Source organism: Pecten maximus, chromosome 9 (assembly GCF_902652985.1).
Source record: "Pecten maximus chromosome 9, xPecMax1.1, whole genome shotgun sequence".
Lineage (NCBI taxonomy): Eukaryota > Metazoa > Mollusca > Bivalvia > Pectinida > Pectinidae > Pecten > Pecten maximus.
The window spans coordinates 38,279,147-38,294,838 of record NC_047023.1 but is presented as its reverse complement, the minus strand read 5'-3'; positions in this window follow the sequence as shown (position 1 = coordinate 38,294,838).

The following is a 15,692-nucleotide window of genomic DNA, read 5'->3' as shown; positions in this document are numbered from 1 at the left end:
TTCTCAATAACCAAGAGTCCCAGAGAGTTGATATTGGGTCTGTAGCATGCTGGGGTAAAGGGCTACCAAGTTTGTTCAATTGAATGACCTTGACCTTCATTCAAGGTCACAGGGGTCAAAAAGGCTAAAATCTTTAAACAACTTCTTCTCAATAACCAAGAGTCCCAGGGAGTTGATTTTGGGTCTGTAGCATGCTGGGGTGAAGGGCTACCAAGTTTGTTCAAATGAATGACCTTGACCTTCATTCAAGGTCACGTTGATCAAGTATGCTTAAATCTTTAAATGACTTTTAGTGAAAAGCCAAAGTGCAGAGAGACATTATATTGGTCCTGTAGCATGCTTTCAAATAACTGCAGGATCCATATATGAAAAGATCACTGCATTGCAGGTGAGCGATTTGGGCCCATTGGGCCCTTGTAGCCTATAGCTGTAGCTATGTATGTAGCCTATAGCTGTAGCTATATATGTAGCCTATAGCTGTAGTTATATATGTTGCCTATAGCTGTAGTTATATATGTAGCCTATAGCTGTAGCAATATGTAACCTATAGATGTAGCTATATATGTAGCCTATAGCTGTAGTTATATATGTAGCCTATAGCTGTAGCTATATATGTAGCCTATAGCTGTAGCTATATATGTAGCCTATAGCTGTAGTTATATATGTAGCCTATAGCTGTAGCTATATATGTAGCCTATATCTGTAGCTATATATGTAGCCTTTATCTGTAGCTATATATATGTAGCCTACATCTGTAGCTATATATGTAGCCTATAGCTGTAGCTATATATGTAGCCTACATCTGTAGCTATATATGTAGCCTATAGCTGTAGCTATATATGTAGCCTTTATCTGTAGCTATATATGTAGCCTTTATCTGTAGCTATATATATGTAGCCTATAGCTGTAGTTATATATGTAGCCTTTATCTGTAGCTATATATATGTAGCCTATAGCTGTAGTTATATATGTAGCCTACATCTGTAGCTATATATGTAGCCTATAGCTGTAGCTATATATGTAGCCTTTATCTGTAGCTATATATATGTAGCCTATAGCTGTAGCTATATATGTAGCCTGTACAACTGTTTTAAGGATAGTATATAGGTCCAGGATAAACATTTCCATTATCATTTGTTGCTATTCAGATTTTTGGATTTTAACCTAACTTTGAGTGTTTTATCACTTTTGTAGATTTTAATGTTACATTACATTGGATCATATTTATCCTGTGATCACCCTAGAAGTCCAGCATATATATATAAACAGGGGGGGGGGGGGGGGGGGGGGGGTCTGCTCTTGATACATGACAGGGAGGGGGATGTTTGTTCATATTTTCACACTATAGTCTGGTAATTGTAAAATGCATGGTATTATGCAGAAACTTAAAACCATGTCACTTTGTGTGAGTATACAAATCTTACACAGTCATTGTACCTCTAAATATGAACCGTACCACTCTTTGATAAAATCTTATTATTTTGATTTAATTTTCTGAATATCTTTTATGACAATATCAAAAAGTTGTATACAGACCAAAATAAACATGATAATTTAATTAGCATTAGGAAACATCTCCATGGAACAATCCATGGTTAAACTTCAAAAATTTCCCAAATTCCAGGTTCATTATGTATGCATATCTATGGCAATTAGGATTCTGTTCTTTGTTGCTATTCATAATATATTTTCAGAAATTATGATTAAGCTTTTAAAATCAATCTCAAAGTCAACACCCTCCAAATGGAAGAATTCATCATGTCAATAAGAATATTTTAATTTTGCAAATTTCCGGCTTCTTAACTGTGGGCTATTAAGATGGATGTGACATGGATGTCTTGTTGCATAGTTTTCTGTCAGGGGATGGTTAGGTAGCCCCAAATTTGTAAAATTAACCTTCTCTTTTGTCTGATTTGGAATATTATCAAATCTGTTTTTAGGAAATTAAATACAAATAAAATTTAGAATGGATGCTGATGATATGTATAAATTGTAATTAGGACTGTTTTTATTAGAGTACACGAGTGTTAAAGTCTGGGGATGGGAGCCTTTAATTAATATACATGTAGATAACCAGTAAAGTCTGGGGATGGGAGCCTTTAATTAATATACATGTAGATAACCAGTAAAGTCTGGGGATGGGAGCCTTTAATTAATATACATGTAGATAACCAGTAAAGTCTGGGGATGGGAGCCTTTAATTAATATACATGTAGATAACCAGTAAAGAAAAATCATCTGTAAGAAATACTACTGGGCATCAATATATATAGGTTGGCTTGTTACCAGACATGGGTTTATTACTAGACATGGACTAATTATCAGGCATGGACTTATTACTAGACATGGACTTATTATCAGGCATGGACTTATTACCAGACATTGACTTATTACCAGACATGGGTTTATTACTAGACATGGACTAATTATCAGACATGGGCTTAAACAGGGATGGACTCATTACCAACCAAGTACAAGTATGGGTTTCACCAGACATGCATATGGTTTATTGCCAGATACATACAACAATGGAGATTACAGTGTTCTTGTTTTAAATCTGTTCATGTCAAATTGTTTGTAGTTTCATCAATAACACTTTATCATTTCCTTTGAAAGTATTTATTTCATTGTTTGATTTATCACTTACTATTATTTTCATAAAGTTGCTACATGTACATGATCATATAATCTATTGTTTTCCCATTATCAAACAACATCCATTAATCAAGTTTGTGATGATGTCGTCCATTCTGTAAGATCCTGTTTTTCTCATTAAAGACAGCTAGATCACTTGATATTTTGTTTTCATTGTTTTTATTCGATGAATGTATTATGGAATAGTGTCTTTGACCGTCCGTTCCTTCGGTAAATGTTTCCGTTTGTTCGGTGGTCTACAGTTCAGTCAGATCATGTGTTACTAGTATTGTCCTAATTTGTGGCATGGATGTTGATGTGGCATCTAACAAGGATAGTATGCATTTGAGTTTGGAAAATTATTTTAATTTTTTTTTTTTAATTTTGGATGTGTTAAAATTGAACAATATGGATTTAATTTCTGGTAGTAATCAAACTACATATCAGCAACGGAGAACTGATATTTTGCCAGAAGGTACATATAAATGACCTTGACCTATTTTCAAGGTAACAGGGGTCAAATATGTTAAAAATTTCAAGAACCTTCCTCTCAAGCTCTACAAGACCTTGGGCACTCAACTTGGGCCAGTAGTTTCCTGCTATGGAGTGCTATTCAATTCCCTCATATAAATGACATATGAATGTTCAGCTCGAGTTCTAAAAGCCCTGGAGCATTCATCTTTGGGCAGTAAATACCTGCTATGGAGTACTATAAAAATTCTTAATACAAATGACCATGACCTATTTTCAAGGTCACAGGTTGAAAGTTCAGACATGTTGAAAATTTCCAAAATATTCTCCCCAAGTGGCCAGTTGCTAGAAGGTACCAAGGGCAGGGTGGTATGAGGGTTACTCATATAAATGACCTTGACCTATTTTCAAGGTAACAGGGGCCAAATAGTTGAAAATCAATTTACAAATCTTCTTATCATGTTCTAAAAGACCAAGGGTTACGCATCTTAGACCAGTAGGTTCCTGCTATGGACCGATATGAAATTTCCTCCTATCAATGACCTTGACCTGTTTTCAAAATATGTGACCTATTAGGTACACTATGCATACTACACAGGACCAACAACATGTTTCACATTGCTACAGTACCATACAGTATACATGTATAATGGGTTTTGCATTGCTTATATTGTTTCATTCAACAAAAACACCAACATATTATTTTTTTTATAATTCAATGGAAAGCCCTAGATATAGCTTCAATTCAGTTCTGTTCGAAATATTGTATACCATTTCTAAAAAAAAGCTAACATATTACTTCTGTCATCATGGAGTCAAATTGGAAAAAGTAATTTTGACGTATTTCCTAACTGGCCATTTGAGCAACCCCTGTTTTGAGCCTGATCTAGAAAACAAAATGGCCACCAGAAAGCCTATTAGATTTTGACAGTTGAATTCTGCTATGGCTGTAAGGCAGTTCAACAACAGTGTAAGTTTGGTACTGCTACATCTATACTAATTTTATATACAGTTTTTCTCAGATCTGTCTTAAATGTCATAGGTATAAGTTCCCCTTGTTACAAAAGAGAAAAGAGCAGTCTTGCACAAAACCAATCAAAATCATACAATAGTGGGCATTATCATGCCGTTACTGGTGTATAATTGTGGTTTAACCGATAGGTATATCTTAAGATAATTATACTCCCTGCGATGCAGTTGGATTGGATATGCTTGGATCAGTCGTCTGTAGGTTTGTCTGAAGACAGAATCTTGACAACTCCTATATTTTTATCCTAATTATGTGAAACTCACTGACCTATATAGTCGGCACACACTGAAGTCTGTGTAGACAGAAACTTATTAACATCACATTCCATATACATCAAACTAAAACATCATATAAGATTAAAATATGATTTTATTTACAAAAATATTATCATCACACAAGACTCGCAATCTTAACAGTTCGAAGGGTTGTTAATTGCATGAAGAATTAAAATTCCTCTGTAAAAAATTGCAAATATTCTGACACCTACATGTATATAGTAGTTAATCCATATAGCATTAGGCAAATTCGACCTTAGTGCTACATCAGTAATATCAACGCCTATACAGTGGATTGACATTACGACAATGGTACAGAGGGTGTTTTACAATGACGTACCAATCTTGTGGCTACACAAAAATAAGTAATTACGACATTTGTAATGAAATAAAACACAACAGATGAATAAGAACAGTAGCGATTAAAACTGTGTTACAACTCATCACTTATATTTTTTGAACATACAGTTTTACTCAATAATACATCATGTATATATACCGCCTACAAATCTACGGATCTATCATATTTTGTAAATGAAGACGATCTAGTATATACCAGTAATACAAAGCTGTCACAAGCACACATCACGTACAGTTACCCATTAAGAACTTAATAACATCAAGGCTATCTGAATAGTGACCCTTGAAGGTCAGTTTTGATCGTTAGTCAAAATCATTTTCTGAAGAAAAGCTTGTTTGTATAATCATTGCAATAAATTTTATCTCAGATTTCTTGTTTAAAAATGCTTGACAATATAACACAGCCTTAATACATATACAGTAATTTATATACATGTATGATAATATACAGTGGAAACTCTATAAACCGAACATGAATGGGACATGGATATTTGTTCAGTTTACAGAGGGTTCAGTTTGAGGAAGTTGATAGAAATAACCGGTCAAATTGCGGACATAATTGGTTGGACGATGTTTTGTTACATTTATTATGTAGATTGTACCTGCATGATTACAAACCGGCACTTAAAGGCCAACTGTACGTAGACGGTACGTAGACAATTTGGTTTGTCTAAAGAATATTAAAGAGGCTTTCCCGCAGAGAGATCAGAAAAATTGGCTAATAGAAAAAGATCTTTTACACATGACAGATTGTTGGAATTGTTGAGTTTTTCATTTTATTTTCCTTATAAAACGCTGAAAAGTGATATTAAAACCTCATTTTTTAAATATTATTTATTTAATCGCAACCCGCAATAAGTCCCCGCTATAAAGTGGAGTCTAATTTGATTGACACATCAAAGAAACAAGCACATGCACAGTGCCGCACAGTGATAACTTCAAAGGCAGCGGCGATTTACATAGAAGATTTGCCGTTATATTTCATACATTTCCCTCTCAGGTTGAGTTTTAAAACGTCTTTTAAATACATATTCTGTAATTGTTTTCAAGAAATAAAGTCGGAAAGCCTCTAATTTTGTCACATAGAAACGTGTACTGAAGTTTATTTAGTGATCGGAGATGTGCCGTTTACCGGTCCGTCTGCGGGTAAGCCTCTTTAACCATATCATGAAAGTAAATCAATGCATATATTGCTGATTATATACGAAATGAAAATGACTATAACTAATTTTTATACAGTATTTGTACATTAACTGCACTTCACGATTGACCTATATTCTGTTACATCCGGCTGAAGCTTGGCCTTTTGGTGGGCCCCAATACTTAATATTTAATTATTTTACAAAAACGGAAATCAAATGATACGAAAGTGTGTAAAGATGTGTTGTTTCAATATTAATTGCAATTGATCAGTTAATACCAGTCATATTCCCAACATTGGTATTGTCTTAGAAATAAATCACCTACATGTATACGTAGGTCCTGATCGAGACACAATTAGGCTTCATACAATACCTGCACAGGTGTTGTTTCACGGTTGACTGGATGGACCTTGTAATTGTTCAGGTAAGGCCAGTTTTCAGAAGTAATTTTTGGTAATTAACAGAAACTGCACACAAAATTGGTCCAGTGTTCGGAATTCAGAGGGATTGGTATTTGGAAGTTTTTTAATACTGTAATAAAGAAGGACCAATTCTGTACAATTACAATTCGTTCGGTACTCAGAAGTGTTCGGTTTTTAGAAGGTTCTATCGGTTTTGGGAAGTTGCACTGTAGGTACAGTGCAGATACATCTAGCTTGGATGGACAAGGTCAAGAAGAGCACCAATGGAGTATATTTTCAGCCTTTTTCTTTCACTGTACTTGACTATTCATGGTGAAAATTACAGCCAAATTATGGTACTTATATAAATTTCTACATCCCCAAACCCCAGATGGCATAAAAAAGTACAATGTATATATATATATTACAATAATATTAACCTTATTGGATCTATATAATTTGATTTGTACCAGATGCTCATGTGTGTGTAATTGGTGACATATATAAGTTACACGTGTGTATCTGATGATTAAAATCCAACAGGACAGATTAACTATTACAGTTTCAGCTGCTACATTGTCAATTCTACATTTTATTCCATTTGACCTTAGTGCAACATATAACAAATATTGTAATTCGACTCTCGGCGACGAAATCTTCATCAGACAAACATACTATGTTTTTCTATACTCACACAAAATACTTACATATTTCACTTCAGTTATTAATCCTACATGGACAACAATTTAAAAACAAATTATTTTATTTACTAAATTACATGCATTAACATTTTGTTAATAAACTCTTCATTTTTTTTATACCAAAACATTTGATTGGGCTGATAGCATCTCTTAGGTGATCCAAACTTGGTACAAAAAAAATACGGGATTTAAAGAGTTACTTTTCAAAATTAATTAAAATTTACCTGCTTAACAAACAAAAAATGCACACATGTAGTTGGTAAGCCAAAGCAAGGTGAATACAGGGTTCCACATGGACTAAATGTTTACGATCCGTTCCCTCTGTTCTGACTAGGTAGGTGATGGCTGAATTCCACATATGACATACTCTCAAAACCTTAATATGTTTCTTGTCTGTTCTGAAGTTATATAATTATACAAGAGGCCCATGGGCCTTAACGGTCACCTGATTTTTGAAATATTTCAGTAAATTTGAATGAAAGACTGAATTTCAAAACAAATAAAACAAATGATAGTCAAAAATGTGATTTCCCTATAACTATATTAAAGTTTATCCCCTCCCATGGGGCAAACGCAAGACCCCAGGGCTAGGAAATTCACAATTATGGTAAAGCACCTTAAGACCTTCGATCTGTGAAGAGTAATTAATTCTACCTTATTTGGGCTGTAAGAAGATGATTTTTAAAATTTCTGTTAATTTGACCCTTTTTGGCCCCGCCCATCAGCCCCTGGGGGTCAGTCTGGGCCAACATGTACATACCATCAAAGTGTCATCCCAAGCTGATAATGTTAACGAAGTTAGAATGAATTCCAATAAAAATTCAACAAATAATAGTCAAAAATGTGATTTCCCTATATAAACTATAGTAAAGTTTACCCCCTCCCCAGGGGCAAACATGAGACCCTAGGGTCATGAAATTCACAATTTTGGTAAAGCACCTTAAGATCCTTCCATCTATGAAGAGTATTTGATTCTACCATATCTAAGAGTAGAGAAGAAGATTTTTGAAATTTTTGTAAATTTGATCCTTTTTGGCCCCACCCACCAGCCCCTGGGGGTCAACTAGGGCCAACATGTACATACTATCAAAGTGTCATCCCATGCTGATAATTTGATACAAGTTAGAATGAATTCTAATACAAATCCAACAAATAATAGTCAAAAATGTGATTTCCCTATATAAACTATAGTAAAGTTTACTCCCTCCCCAGGGGCAAACATGAGACCCCAGGGTCATGAAATTCACAATTTTGGTAAAGCACCTTAAGACCCTTCCATCTATGAAGAGTATTTGATTCTACCATATCTGAGAGTAGAGAAGAAGATTTTTGAAATTTTTGTCAATTTGATCCTTTTTGGCCCCGCCCACCAGCCCCTGGGGGTCAACTAGGGCCAACATGTACATACCATCAAACTGTCATCCCATGCTGATAATTTGATACAAGTTAGAATGAATTTCAATACAAATCCAACAAATAATAGTCAAAAATGTGATTTCCCTATATAAACTATAGTAAAGTTTACCCCCTCCCCAGGGGCAAACATGAGACCCTAGGGTCATGAAATTCACAATTTTGGTAAAGCACCTTAAGATCCTTCCATCTATGAAGAGTATTTGATTCTACCATATCTAAGAGTAGAGAAGAAGATTTTTGAAATTTTTGTAAATTTTACCCTTTTTGGCCCCGCCCACCAGCCCCTGGGGGTCAACTAGGGCCAACATGTACATACCATCAAAGTGTCATCCCATGCTGATAATTTGATACAAGTTAGAATGAATTCTAACACAAATCCAACAAATAATAGTCAACAAGAGGCCCAATGGGCCTGTATCGCTCACCTGGCTCTACAGCAACTTTGAAGTTGATGAGGTCATTTCTAAAGATACTATGTTCTAGTCCTTCATTCCAGCATTCTATTGGCCTAATATCAGGTCTTGGAGGCTCTTGGCTATCGCAAATTTCACCCCTGTGACCTTGAATGAAGGTCAAGGTCATTTATTTGAACAAAATTGGTAGCCCTTCACCCCAGCATATTACAGGCCCAATATAAAGTCCCTGGGCCTCTTGGTTATTGAGAAGAAGTCATTTGAAGATTATACCCTATTTGACCCATGTGACCTTAAATGAAGGTCAAGGACATTTATTTGAACAAACTTTGTAGCCCTTCACTCCAGCATGCTACAGGCCCAATATCAAGTCCCTGGGCCTCTTGGTTATTGAGAAGAAGTCGTTTGAAGATTATAGCCTATTTGACCCATGTGACCTTGAATGTAGGTCAAGGTCATTTATTTGAACAAACTTTGTAGCCCTTCACCCCAGCATGCTACAGGCCCAATATCAAGTCCCTGGGCCTCTTGGTTATTGAGAAGAAGTTGTTTGAACATTATAGCCTATTTGACCCATGTGACCTTGAATGAAGGTCAAGGTCATTTATTTGAACAAACTGTGTAGCCCTTCACTCCAGCATGCTACAGGCCCAATATCAAGTCCCTGGGCCTCTTGGTTATTGAGAAGAAGTCGTTTGAAGATTATAGCCTATTTGACCCATGTGACCTTGAATGTAGGTCAAGGTCATTTATTTGAACAAACTTTGTAGCCCTTCACCCCAGCATGCTACAGGCCCAATATCAAGTCCCTGGGCCTCTTGGTAATTGAGAAGAAGTCGTTTGAAGATTATACCCTATTTGACCCATGTGACCTTGAATGAAGGTCAAGGTCATTTATTTGAACAAACTTTGTAGCCCTTCACTCCAGCATGGTACATGCCCAATATCAAGTCCCTGGGCCTCTTGGTTATTGAGAAGAAGTCGTTTGAAGATTATAGCCTATTTGACCCATGTGACCTTGAATGTAGGTCAAGGTCATTTATTTGAACAAACTTTGTAGCCCTTTACAACAGCACGCTACAGGCCCAATATCAAGTCCCTGGGCCTCTTGGTTATTGAGAAGAAGTCGTTTGAAGATTATAGCCTATTTGACCCCTGTGACCTTGAATGAAGGTGAAGGTCATTTATTTGAACAAACTTTGCAGGCCTTCACCCCAGCATGCTACAGGCCCAATATCAAGTCCCTGGGCCTCTTGGTTATTGAGAAGAAGTTGTTTAAATGAAAAAGTTGACGCCGGACGGCCGGACGGCCGGACGGACGACGGACGCCGCACCACGGCATAAGCTCACTTGCCCTTCGGGCAGGTGAGCTAAAAATGTGATTTCCCTATATAAACTATAGTAAAGTTTACTCCCTCCCCAGGGGCAAACATGAGACCCCAGGGTCATGAAATTCACAATTTTGGTAAAGCAACTTAAGACCCTTCTATCTATGAAGAGTATTTGATTCTATCATATCTGAGAGTAGAGAAGAAGATTTTTGAAATTTTTGTCAATTTGATCCTTTTTGGCCCCGCCCACCAGCCCCTGGGGTCAACTAGGGCCAACATGTACATACCATCAAACTGTCATCCCATGCTGATAATTTGATACAAGTTAGAATGAATTCCAATACAAATCCAACAAATAATAGTCAAAAATGTGATTTCCCTATATAAACTATAGTAAAGTTTACTCCCTCCCCAGGGGCAAACATGAGACCCCAGGGTCATGAAATTCACAATTTTGGTAAAGCACCTTAAGACCCTTCCATCTATGAAGAGTATTTGATTCTACCATATCTGAGAGTAGAGAAGAAGATTTTTGAAATTTTTGTCAATTTGATCCTTTTTGGCCCCGCCCACCAGCCCCTGGGGGTCAACTAGGGCCAACATGTACATACCATCAAACTGTCATCCCATGCTGATAATTTGATACAAGTTAGAATGAATTCCAATACAAATCCAACAAATAATAGTCAAAAATGTGATTTCCCTATATAAACTATAGTAAAGTTTACCCCCTCCCCAGGGGCAAACATGAGACCCCAGGGTCATGAAATTCACAATTTTGGTAAAGCACCTTAAGACCCTTTCATCTATGAAGAGTATTTGATTCCACCTTATCTGAGAGTAGAGAAGAAGATTTTTGAAGTTTTAGTCAATTTGACCCTTTTTGGCCCCATATCCCTCAGGCCCCTGGGGGGTGGGGACCATATAATTCACAATTTTGGTTCACCCTCAGCCATGGAAGCTTCCTGTAAAATTTCATTGAATTTAGTTCAGCAGTTTTTAAGAAGAAGTTGAAAATGTAAATTGTTTATGACGCACGACGGACGACGGACGACGCACACCGCACGACGCACGACGCCGGACAAAAGGCGATTGCAATAGGTCAACTCAGACTTCGTCTCAGGTGACCTAATAACATATGTGTGTGTGTGTGTGTGTGAAAACTTTGGAATGATACCTATAATTCAATACATACCAAAATACATATACTTAGAATACATTGTCAATTAAGACATTCAGATTAAAATGATTAAATGTCTATCACAAAGTCAGGAATAGCCTGATCGTATAAAGAATGTTCAACCAACAAAAAAGTTATCATCTTCAAACTGATTTCACTGTTAAACCAGTTCTGTGCCCTTGCTATGATGTCTCAGGTATTTCTGAAAGATAAATGTTTTACCCGATAAACATGCAGCACAGGTTTGTTTAAAAGAATATCATAACAAAATTTGTATGACATCAATTATATTTCATCAAGGGGAACCTTGATATTTGATTTCGAAATGTTTAAAGTTATACAGGTTCGATTTTCTGAAGAAGTCTTAGCAAATTTTCTGTTCAATTAATTACGGGTAGGGTGACTTCTTGGAATTTCCAAATTAAAGCTTTCAAATCTAAGAAAAGTACAGAGTTTCTTTGATCAATATAAAAAAACCTTACACATTTTAAGTTGGTCTTTTTGTGGATTAATTGGATTTAAAAAAAATTATGAATAATCAAGAAGTTTCATTGCTTATTTATACCTATATAAATTTGGGCACCAATTCAGAAATCTCCCTCCATGTTTTGTAAAGGTGGGCTGGTTAGTTCGTTATTATGATTTTTAAAACTGTTGCTTATTTCTATAAATATTAACAAGAGGCCCAGAGGGCCTGTATCGCTCACCTGGATTTCATGAGATATGAAACAAGAATGATGATTAAGTATATTGTCACTGGTATTGCTATGTCAATATATATCATAGGCATTTTATATGGGTACGTGAGGTTTTTATGCCAAAAATGCATTAATCCATGAAATGAAATTGACTTTTGGCGCAACCCCAGATGCTACCACACAAATGTGAGCGATATCCATTGCTTAGTTTCAGAAAAGAAGTTGTTTAAACCAACTGACCCCTTTTGACCTCGCCCTCTGCACCCTGGGGTCAGTTCCTTCCGTTATAAAATTTTGAATCCCTAACCAAAAGGATGCTACCAGTCAAATATGAGCTGTTTCATAGAAGTTGTTCATATCAATTTAGCCAAATTGACCCTTTTTGGCCCCACCCCTAAGTCCCCCGGGGGGGGGGGATGGTCAACCCCAAAATTTGTACAATTTTGAATCCCCACCCCATGACCATGCTACCATACAAATGTGAGTGATATATCCATTGCTTAGTTTCAGAGAAGAAGTTGTTTATATCAATTCTGCCAAAATGACCCCTTTTGGCCCCGCCTCTTAGCTCCCCGGGGGTCAGCTCTGTCATTTATACAGTTTTGAATCCCTACCCCGGGGGTTGAAGCAGGCAAATATGAGCGATATCCATAGCTTAGTTTCAGAGAAGAAGTTGTTTATATCAATTTAGCCAAATTGACCCCTTTTGGCCCCGCCCATCAGGCCCCAGGTAGGTCGGCCCCACCATTTGTACAATTTTTAATCCTGGCCCCAAAGGGATGCTCACAGTCAAATACGAGCAATATCTATTGCTTGATTTCAGAGGAGAAGTTGTTCATATCAATATAGCCAAATTGACCCTTCTTGGCCCCGCCCCTCAGGCCCCCGTGGGGTTAGCCTTACCATTTGTACAATTTTGAATCCCCACCCCATACTGATGCTACCAGGCAAATATGAGCAATATCCATTGCTCGATTTCAGAGGAGAAGTCGTTTATATCAATATAGCCCAATTGACCACATTTGGCCCCGCCCCTCAAGCCCCCGTGGGGTCAGCCTCACCATTTGTACAATTTTGAATCCCCATCTCATAGTGATGCTACCAGGCAAATATGAGCAATATCCATTGCTTGGTTTCAGAGAAGAAGTCGTTTATATTAATATAGCCAAATTGACCCCTTTTGGCCCCGCCCCTCAGACCCCTGGGGGGTCAGCCCCACCATTTGTACAATTTTGAGTCCACACCCCATAGGGATGCTTCTGACAAAATTTCGTCAAATTCTGATCAGTGGTTATGAAGAAGAAGTCAATTGTTGACAGACGGACGACGACGACGGACGACGGACGACAGACGACGGACGACGGACGACGGACGCAACGGTATGGCATAAGCTCACCATGGTCCTTCGGACCAGGTGAGCTAATAATGACCAATGACAGGTAAGATATTTATAGTAACAAACCTTCTCTCCTGATCGTGTTTTCTACACCAGACACTGTGTTTCTCTGCTTGCGGTTTTGGATTACAACTCGGTACCTAGACAAACAGAAATTGTTTTTAGATATGTGACATTTCTGTACTGTTAGGGTCAATTTTTAATCATCAACAATTTTAGTTCATACCCTTCCACTAATCAATTATGATAAGCAAGTACATACTTAGATGCATGAATTTATACCTAAAATTCTTTTCTTTTCAATAAAAGCAAATCTGTTAAACATTTGAATTTTCATCTTTGATATATTTATTTGAGGCCACAAAAGATAAACTGAGCATTGGACAAACTCGGGTGAAGATCCATCCAAGGTGAATGTATGGTTAGTGTATGGTTTATCCAAGGTGTATGGTTCATCCGAGTTGTATGGTCCATCCAAGGTGTATGGTCCATCCAAGGTGAAGATCGGTGTATGGTTTATCCAAGGTGTATGGTCCATCCAAGGTGTATGGTCCATCCAAGGTGTATGGTCCATCCAAGGTGAAGATCGGTGTATGGTTTATCCAAGGTGTATGGTCCATCCGAGGTGTATGGTTCATCCAAGGTGAAGATCGGTGTATGGTTCATCCGAGGTGTATGGTTCATCCAAGGTGTATGGTTCATCCGAGGTGTATGGTTCATCCAAGGTGAAGATCCATCCAAAGTATATGGTTCCATTCCTATCTAAGGCAGTTTGGGTTCCTTGACTGTCCTTATACTTTAATGGTTGTGTCATTGTGACACTTTATATCAATTGCTTGGTCATCATGTTAAAGGCATCCAGTGTTCGTTGTCATGGTATCACCAAGGTGAGGGTTCATCCCGACGTGTATTGTTCACTGCAAGTGAAGATCCTCCAAAAGTACTGTAGATGGTTCCATTCTATCTAAGGCCCAGTTTGGTTCCTGATGTCCTCAATTTTGTTGTGCATTGCTTTGCAAGCTTGGTTCATCCAAACCCCGGCTCTTGTTTTGTTCATGAGTATCGACCACTAACAACAAAAGGCTCATTCTCAAAAAACACCAAGTGGTCAGTGGTCACTAAAACACCAAATGGTCAGTAGTCGATCACTAAAACACCAAATGGTCAGTAGTCGATCACTAAAACACCAAATGGTCAGTAGTCGATCACTAAAACACCAAATGGTCAGTAGTAACTTAAACACAAAATGGTCATTAGTCACTAAAACACCAAATGGTCAGTAGTCACTAAAACACCAAATGGTCAGTAGTCACTAAAACACCAAATGGTCAGTAGTCACTAAAATGCCAAATGGTCAGTAGTCACTAAAACACCAAATGGTCAGTAGTCACTAAAACGCCAAATGGTCAGTAGTCACTAAAACACCAAGTGGTCAGTAGTCACTAAAATACCAAATGGTCAGTAGTCACTAAAACGCTAAATGGTCAGTAGTCACTGAAACGCCAAATGGTCAGTAGTCACTAAAACACCAAATGGTCAGTAGTCACTAAAACACCAAGTGGTCAGTAGTCACTAAAACACCAAATGGTCAGTAGTCACTAAAACACCAAGTGGTCAGTAGTCACTAAAATACCAAATGGTCAGTAGTCACTAAAACGCCAAATGGTCAGTAGTCACTGAAACGCCAAATGGTCAGTAGTCACTAAAATACCAAATGGTCAGTAGTCACTAAAACACCAAGTGGTCAGTAGTCACTAAAACACCAAATGGTCAGTAGTTTACTAAAACACCAAGTGGTCAGTAGTCACTAAAACACCAAATGGTCAGTAGTCACTAAAACGCCAAATGGTCAGTAGTCACTAAAACACCAAGTGGTCAGTAGTCACTAAAACACCAAATGGTCAGTAGTCACTAAAACACCAAATGGTCAGTAGTCGATCACTAAAGCACCAAATGATCAGTAGTCACTAAAGCACCAAATGGTCAGTAGTCACTAAAACACCAAATGGTCAGTAGTCGATCACTAAAGCACCAAATGGTCAGTAGTCACTAAAACACCAAGTGGTCAGTAGTCACTAAAACACCAAATGGTCAGTAGTCACTAAAACACCAAATGGTCAGTAGTCGATCACTAAAGCATCAAATGATCAGTAGTCACTAAAGCACCAAATGGTCAGTAGTCACTAAAGCACCAAATGGTCAGTAGTCGATCACTAAAGCACCAAATGGTCAGTAGTCACTAAA